This window comes from Microtus ochrogaster, unplaced genomic scaffold, assembly GCF_000317375.1.
Source record: "Microtus ochrogaster isolate Prairie Vole_2 unplaced genomic scaffold, MicOch1.0 UNK451, whole genome shotgun sequence".
NCBI lineage: Eukaryota > Metazoa > Chordata > Mammalia > Rodentia > Cricetidae > Microtus > Microtus ochrogaster.
The window spans coordinates 3,917-12,427 of NW_004949549.1; the positions used below are offsets into that span (position 1 = coordinate 3,917).

The following is an 8,511-nucleotide window of genomic DNA, read 5'->3' on the forward strand; positions in this document are numbered from 1 at the left end:
ACTGACAATATGGGCACCAATGGATCTATTTATTTTGAATTATTTTGCCAAATTTGCCCAAACAATTCTTCCAAATAAGTGGCTGAGATTTTAAACCATAATATATAAAATCAGGTCATACAGGATATAATAATTCATTATGAATTTTTATAATTGTACCAGGTCTGATTAATTTACCATGATGAAAGCCTTCAAAGATGAGTATGAGATCTGCAAATTTTAATTCCAGGTTGTAACCAATGATGGAATCCCACTTATAAACAAAGACCATTTCCAAAGCTTATTGGCTTTCTATCACCCATATAAGTAAAATTATAATAGGTACCATCAGAATTATTCAGATAAGTCAAGTCATTCGAAGGAGGAGAGAGGATATTTACTGTGATATACACTAAAACATCAGTATCTCCCCAAAAGACAGGCTTAAACATAGGTGTACAAGAGACATAAGCACAACAATTTACAGCTGATCCCTGAACAAAAGAGACAAACGGCCAGAAAATAATATTCAGCTGTAACTGGTCTTTGGACTGCTGGACAATAATCTGACCATAGAGCACAAGAGATTTCACCTAACCGCAAGTTGGTGATCGTGGTGAAGATCAGTATTGGTGAGGTCACTTCCATGAGTATTATTTTACCATGGCCAATATTGGAATGTCTACTTCAGGAGTCATAATTGTCACTCATCCTTAACAAACAATACTATACCCTCTCCCTTTCTCCATTAGAAATGAAGGCTGCCATTCTTTATTTATGACAATTTTTTCTAGTTCAACATTTGGAGTATGAACAAAATAATTATCTACTATAACTAGAATATCTTTTCCGGGCAGATTTAAGAAATTTAAAATGTATTAATGTAAAGTTGTAATTATTCGTCCAAATATTTCAAATTTATTCCGTACTAAAATCTTCCTTTTTTTAAAATTTTATTTATTTATTAAGGATTTCTGCCTCCTCACCGCCCCCCATTTCCCTCCCCCTCCCCTGATCAAGTCCCCCTCCCTCAACAGCTCAAAGAGCATTCAGGGTTCCTTGACCTGTGGGAAGTCCAAGGACCACCCACCTCCATCCAGGTTTAGTAAGGTGAGCATCCAAACTGCCTAGGCTTTCCCAAAGCCAGTACATGCAGTAGGATAAAAACCCATTGCCATTGTTCTTGAGATCTCAGTAGTCCTCATTGTCCGCTATGTTCAGCAAGTCCGGTTTTATCCCATGGTTTTTCAGACCCAGGCTAGCTGGCCTTGGTGAGTTCCCGATAGAACATTTCCATTGTCTCAGTGTGTGGGTGTAGCCATCGCGGTCCTGGTTCCTTGCTCGTGCTCCCTCTCCTTCTGGACCTGTTTTAAAATGTAATGGACTTGAAAGTATGAATAATTTATCAAAATGAAATTTATTTCTTTTTATTTAAACATTCGACCCCCTTTTCTCCTCCCATTTCAATTCCCTTCCTTCCACCCACTTCACCCACCCTTTCCAGTCCAAAGAGCAGTCAGAGTTCCATGCCTTATGGGAAGTCCTCCATCACAGTCTAGATAGGTGAGCATCCAAATAAAGTAGGCTCCCACAAAGCCAGTACATGGAGTAGAATCAAAACCCAGTTCCATCATCCTTGGCTTCTCAGTCAGCCCTCATTTCAGCCACATTCAGAGAGTCTTGTTTGACCACATGCTCCATCAGTCCCAGTCCAGCTGGCCTTGGTGAGCTCCTATTAGATCAGCGCCACAGTCTCAGTCGATGGGTGCACCCCTCGTGGTCCTGACTTCCTTGCTCATGTTCTGCCTCCTTCTGCTCCTCATTTGGACCTTGGGATCTCAGTCCAAGTCCTCCAATGTGGGTTTCTGTCTCTATCTCCATTCATTGCCAGACGAGGTTCTATGGTGATATGCAAGATATTCATCAGTGTGGCTATAAGATAAAGCCAGTTCAGGCACCCTCTACTCTGCTGTCCAAGGAAAGGTATGATTAGTTTATCAAAATGGAATTTTATATTGAACATGTAGATGATTAGCATTAGTATGTAAATGTCCACTGTCGTCTTTAACAAAGGAAAAGGCTACCAATGATCCCTTAGAGCATTTCCAAATTTTCAAATGTCAGATCTTCAGACATTTTCCATGTGATTATAGGTTATAACCTATTCAAAAAGGCCTTTTATATGTGTTCTTTAACTAATTTTACTTTTGTCTGAACTTCTTTGGTAAGAAACTGATTTTCCAAAATCCAAAGCTTTTTAAATCTTTTCAATTTTTATTTTAATTTACAAATTATAATAAATGGTGGCCATAGTTTCAGCAGCCAATTGCAGTTTTCTTTCAGATGGAATATCTTTTCATACTTTCCTATAACTATTAATATTTCCTGTTTCCTGAACTGATAGCATAGCTCATTATAACACATCTTGGCATATTTATATGCTTGGCCTTCTCAGAAGTTATTTCCTTGCTTCTTCTCCAATTACAGTTCTTTCTATTGCTTGTTTTAGTTGAGCTAGGAATTCAATATAAGGCTCATTAGATTTCTGGATAACTTTAATCCACGAACCAACGTTCTCTCCCATGGAGTGAAGATGCTCCCATGATTCTATGCCTATTTCTCTCAGTTATTCATGTATTTCAACTGGGGTATGAGTTTGCTGCTTAGGGTTATCACAAGCTCCACTTACCTGTTAACATAGGAAAAATAATTTCCCTTAGCAGAGGATTGTTGCTGACTGTATCAATTTGAGCCTTCTCAAATTTAAAAACCCATATTTGCCATTGCAAATATTTAGGCTCCTTTTTAGTGCATTATGTCCAACTTATCTTTTAATAAATACTTTCTCTCCTATCCCAATAACATTAATTTTTATGTAAAATGCATACATATTGGTGTAGGAGGGCCTTCTGTATACATATTGCTTTCATTGGTTAATGAATAAAAAAATTGCCTAGGCCTTTTGATAGGGAAGAACTTAGGTAGTCAGGGAAAACAGAACTAAATCCAGGGAGAAAAAAAGCAGAGGCGAGAGCTACCATGGAGCCACCAGAGCCAGACATGATGAATCTTTCCTGGTAAGCCACTGACATGTATCAATACACAGATGGATAGAAATGGATTAAATCAAGATATGAGAGTTAGCTGATAAGTGGCTAGAGCAAATGGGTTAAGAAGTATTTTAATTAATATAATTTCTGTTTTGTTATTTTGGGGCTAAGTGAGCAGGATGGATGGGACGAGCAAGTACCCTTTCCCTGGAACAGCTGGCACTCAACGTGATAAACTAAATCAAATCAGTAAAATATATGAACAACAAAAGGTATGAATTATTTATTTATTAAAATTGTATATTCAAGAAGCCAGGGAGAATGCTCACCTGAGTCAACACTTGACCTGCAGCATCAATATAACTCACATTTGTTTATTTATTTATTTGTTTATTTATTTATTTATTTATTTACTTTTGAAATTGTGTATTCAAGAAGCCAGGGAAAATGCTCACCTGAGTCAACATTTAACCTGCAGCTTCAATATAAAACCTGGGATAATTGGGGCACTTCTCCCAATTATCTCACTGCATTGCTCAAGATTTTCAGTAGACCATTTTAAAATAGGCACAGTCACTGAATATTTACCAGTCATTTCTGACATCCCTTCAAAGTTTTCAAACTATGGATACCAATTTCCAATTACTGAGTCTTAATTTCTTTAGGATACAATATATGTCCTGATTGGGAAAGGTTGTTGCATTTGTATTTTGTGTGGGGAATGAACTACCCATAAGGGAAAGGTTCTGCTGAAGCTGTCCAAGAATTGCAAGCAAATTCCTTCATGTTTCATGGGCAAACAAGATCTGTAATGGATAATGTAAACGTTGAAAATATTTAGAATATTTTGTACTGCATGAACTACACAAATATTGCATAATATTACACTGTTATTACCTAAGGCAACACTTATCAATGATGTCTCCCAATTTGGTCCTTTAATTGGCCAATGGAACACTACATGAAATCTTTGAAAATATTTTGGAACAAAAGGCATGGTAAAAATCAATCTATTAAATCTAAAATGTTTTATAGGTACCATTTGGTCCATACCTTAATTGGAAGATAATCCAGTCAAGTCTCTAAAGCTTAACCTAGGTGCACGGTCTCATTAACTTTTTATAATTCTTGTATCAGTTTCCATTTTACAGATTTCAATGTGTGAGAGAACATATTTACATGTTTACTCCTGAAAAGCAGCAGCCATAACTAGTCCTTAGGTGTATGATGTTAAAATTCCTCAATAAATGTGAATGTGATCAGAAATGGCACCTTTCTTTCTAAAAGATGTCAAAGCAAGGTGATATATTACATTGGAACTTTCGTAGGATAGCTGTTTAATAATCAAAAATAAACATTCTGGATTTTTAATATTCTTATTGATGGCTGCATCAGTGTGGAAACAGAATCCTGGAACAACTCAACAGGTCCCTGTATTATTTAAGGTAAGTCCATTGTCTGCTCTCCCAAAGAAAGAAATTTATTCCAAGAACAACTTGGGCCATATTACTCACAGCTGTGGACTGACTTTGTTCTGAAAACTCAGTTTTCCTCATCAGGTAGCCTTTTCCTGTCAGGCAAGCTTTGGCCATCTGTTTCCAGTCCCTGGAATATGGCTTCTAAATCAATATACTCCAGCAGCATGTGTAAAAGGAGAAAATTGGTCACACTGAGCTTAGGTTGCTTTTAATATTTTGCCTTTTTTAATGATTTCAGGTCTTGTTGTCTGAGTAGATTTCCCTGATCATCTCATTGCTCTATTCCAGAAGTACTTGCAATCCCTGAACATCTTCACATCAGCTCACTCCTTCTCTGGAAACTAGCTTGTACGAAAAATGCACAAAAAAGGTGGGTGTTTGCCTTGCTCCAGGAGATCTCTGCACCATAGATGGATCTAACCCAGCGACTATGTTAGAAGTGTAATGCTTTTATGACAGAAGATTTTCAGAGACTTCAACTTCTGTGAAATTTAAATTACTAAGTCTCTCAGACCTTTTACCTCTTGTTCTAGCTTTCCACCATCTTTGACTCTCAGAATTCCTAGTCAGAAGTGAATGACTTTAAAGATCCTCACTATGGTATTTGTGGCTTTTGCTACAGCTTACTAGGCTCAGACTGATCGTATCACAGTCCCAAAAATACTTCTTAATCTATCAGCTCCTCTGTCTTCAGAGACTCTTCTCTCACTTCTAACGATTTCAGGGTTAGCCATCTCTGCTCTTCAGGGTATAAAGCATAACTCTCCCTTTTAAGCACCCACAAATGAAGTAATTTGTGCTGCCAGAAGCAGATATGTTTCACTGTTGAGAAAATTGTAAGTTCTTAAAACCTATTAAATGTTATTTTCTTTAGGTCTGTGAAATGTTGAAGACTATCTATGTACCTGAACTATATCTCTGCATATCTATAAAAACTACATAATGTTATTAAGATTTTGATTATTATTAATGACTATCTATTAATCTTCTTAACTATATATGATATTTAAATGATCAGCAAAGACAAATCCTTAACCAAGAGCAAAAATACATATACTAAAATCAACCTTAAATGTTTATCAGTAAACTAAGTTCAAATCCAATGTAAACAGTTCATTTCTATATATAATATCCCACCTTAAATAAAGATCAACATATATGATTATTTGGAAATATGCATGTACTGTTCTCCAAAATGCTTCCTATGCTTTTTGGGAAACTTTTTATAGCGTTTTTAGAGGTCTTCTGGGAACTCTTGCTCCCTCAAATAACCTTGGAGTGAAAACAATTCACAGGTTCTCATCTTCTGTGGAACAAAAGCAGGATATCTTGTCAAAAGTAACATATCCACCATGTGGAGATGGTGCACACCTTTAATCCCAGCACTTGGGACTCAAGAGTCAGAGGCATGTGTGTCTCCATTAGTTTTAGTCCGGCCTGCTATACAGAGCTAGTTCCAGGACAAGCTGCAAAGCAACAGAGATTCCATGTCTAGAAAAACCGAAAAACTATTACAATATCTTTAGATTCAAATTTTTATGTGTTGATAATATATGTTTTCATAAACCATAGGAGCCCTTGAATCAAATGTCCATCTGCCATCCCTGTATGACAATCAGTTATTTTTTTTAAATTTAATTATTTTCTTTTGTTATTTTCCAACATGACTACAGCCTCTACTCTGCCTCCTATTTCACCCCTACATTTGGACAACCTCTTACTCTGTTCCTCCTCTGTATTCTCACAGTATGAAAGAGGTTTCTCATGGACACCAGGAAAGCTTGGTATAACGGGTTGTCATAACACCAGGCACCTTTTCCTATATTTATGCAGAAAAATGCAATCCTGCATGAGGAACAGGTTTCAAAGTGTCAGCCAAAGCCACAGAGACAAATCATTCTCTCACTGCCAGGTGTCCCACGAATAGTTCAAGCATCACAACAATGACAAATAAGCAGAGGAACTAGGCGGGTCTCATGAAGGCACAGTGGTTGTCGGTATATCACACAGTAATTTTTGAAAGTCATTCAAAGTTTGTGATCTCTCTCTTTTAATTTCCAATTTCTGAGGCTTAATTTCTTTTGAATAGGCATATATCCCAAAATATTCAAAAGATGCCTGTCTTTGGACTTTCACTGGGGAAAATACTAACTCAAAAAGTACGGGATTCTGTTGAAGCTGACAATATATTAGAAACAAACTTACTTCATTCATATGGACAACTAGTCATCATCATTAAAGCATAATATAAAACTGTGGAAATTGAAATGTAAGATTTTATGTAGCCTTAAGTACAGATTTCTGCCATAATATAAAACTTTTTGTCATACCCTGAGGCAAGATATTCTAATGCTATTGTCTAACTTGATATTTGAAATTAACTGCTGAAACACTAAATGCATTCTTTGACAATTTCAGTCAGCCCAGAGGATGGTATAAAAAGAATCTTTTAAATATAGTACAACATTGTAGGTATATTTTGTTATGGAAGAAACAGAAGGCAATGCAAGATGTAAAGCTCCCATTAACTCTCATTAATGGTTTTTAAATCTTATATCAATCTCCAATTTCCAGATTTATTAATCAGGAGAAATATCTTTAAATGTTCTTTTTTTCCTGTAAAACAGAAGTCATAGCTAGGCACCGGCTGTACTGGTGTCCAATATCTGAGGATATTCAAATAAAATCAGAAATATTACTCTTATTTCTAAATGGTCTCAAAGCAGACTTAAATACTATAATAATATTGTTGTAGGATAGCTTTACCTCTCAAGTATCCAGTTTGAGTGTCTCCAATTAATCCTTTTGGTTACTGCAGCATCCTGAAACAATTCATCAGGTCCCTGAATTAATTGACATTAGTCTTCAGTCTGCCCTTCAGAAGACATAAGTATATTCCAGGCCTTCTTGTCATTGAAGTAACTTGGGCATATACTGCTATTTTAAAATTTAATTGCTGATTTCTTTTTCTATGAAGTCACTCACCAATAAGTATATGAAAAGAAAAGGGAATTTGTTGGGTCAGATTTCTCTGATCTGTGACCCAACATCTTTCTTCATGTTTGTTTCCTACAGCAGATAGTCTTCATTTGACAGGCAAGCTTTGTCCAGTTGTTTCCATTTCCCATAGTGTAAGGCTTCTAAAATTCTGTACTCCAGCAGCATTTGCATCAAAGAAGCATTTGGGCCATACTGAGCTCGAGGTGCTTTTAATTCTTTGAGTTGTTTGAATGGGCTCAGGGCAAATAAGTTATTTGTCTTAGACTTATCTTTGCTCAATTGCTAATAACATTTGTACATTCTCTCCTCAGCAAATACCTTCTCTGAAACTAGCTTGCTTGAGAGATACACAACACAACTTGGTGTTTACACTACTCCAGGTCTCTGCATCATTGCTCGATCTAAACCAGCCCTTGGGTAAGAAGTCGAGTGCTTTTTTGATAAGAGGAGATTTACAGAGTTTCCAATTCTGGGAAGGAAATATTGCTAAATTCCTCAAACTTTTTTCGATCCTCCTTTATTATTCCACCAGTTTCTTCTTCTCAGCATTGCTCACCAGAAGCAAAGGACTGAAAACTCCCTCTTCTTGTTCTTAGCAGTTTCTACCTATAGCTCTCTCTAGCCACAGGCTGATCATAATCAAACAGTACTATAAATGTTTCCTCATCTAACAGCTCCTGTGGTGGATAGGAGTATCCTGTCTCATTTCTAACCATTGCAGGCAGAACTACGTTATACCTATTATGTGCAAATACAAACTCACCTTATGAGCCCCCACAAATTAAAAGAATACTTTTTGCTAATTCCAGGTTATCATGGTCTTGGTATTTCACCTCAATTTTTCTGTGTCCAAGGGATCATGCTTGGGAAATCAAAGGGTGAGTTTCTCTACAAATCCTCAAAATTTTGGTTTTTGAAACTGATCCACCTAAGCTCCTCTAGCTTGTAAATTATCTCCTAGACTAATGCATAGTCACTTAACTACTGATTTTTTTGTCACATGC

General features: G+C 36.6%; 1 long non-coding RNA gene across 1 annotated transcript; it reads left to right on the forward strand.

The window, feature by feature from the left end:
* Positions 1 to 4,402: 4,402 nt before the first annotated feature.
* LOC113455884 lies at positions 4,403 to 7,912 on the forward strand. Its single transcript, XR_003376819.1, has 3 exons — positions 4,403 to 4,474; positions 4,796 to 4,877; positions 7,819 to 7,912. It is a non-coding gene; the product is annotated as an uncharacterized LOC113455884 (long non-coding RNA).
* Positions 7,913 to 8,511: the final 599 nt, after the last annotated feature.